The sequence below is a fragment of the Rhagoletis zephyria genome, unplaced genomic scaffold (genome assembly GCF_001687245.7).
Source record: "Rhagoletis zephyria isolate East Lansing unplaced genomic scaffold, Rhagoletis_zephyria_1.1 Rzeph_scaffold_00371, whole genome shotgun sequence".
Lineage (NCBI taxonomy): Eukaryota > Metazoa > Arthropoda > Insecta > Diptera > Tephritidae > Rhagoletis > Rhagoletis zephyria.
This window is the reverse complement of record NW_016157455.1, coordinates 285,489-285,828: the sequence shown is the minus strand read 5'-3', so window position 1 is coordinate 285,828 and position 340 is coordinate 285,489.

Here is a 340-nt window from a genome sequence, read left to right as displayed (position 1 = left end):
ATATTAAAAACAACTTTCCCTTTAGGACTATTGTTCCTATCACCCCACATTCTATTCTTAGCATTAAAATCGCCGACTAAAAGTAGATTATTAAACTTAACCAGAAAAGAAAAAAGCCGATTTACTTCATATTCAAAAACTCTAGTACTAACACTAGGAGCAAAATACACAGAACACACAACAAAATTATCCTTCAAATTAATAGTTTTAGCAATGACAATGTCATGTATTGAATTATACCTCACTCTCTCAAATCTTATATTTTTCCTGAAACCTACCGCAACACCTTAGCATTAAAATCGCCGACTAAAAGTAGATTATTAAACTTAACCAGAAAAGA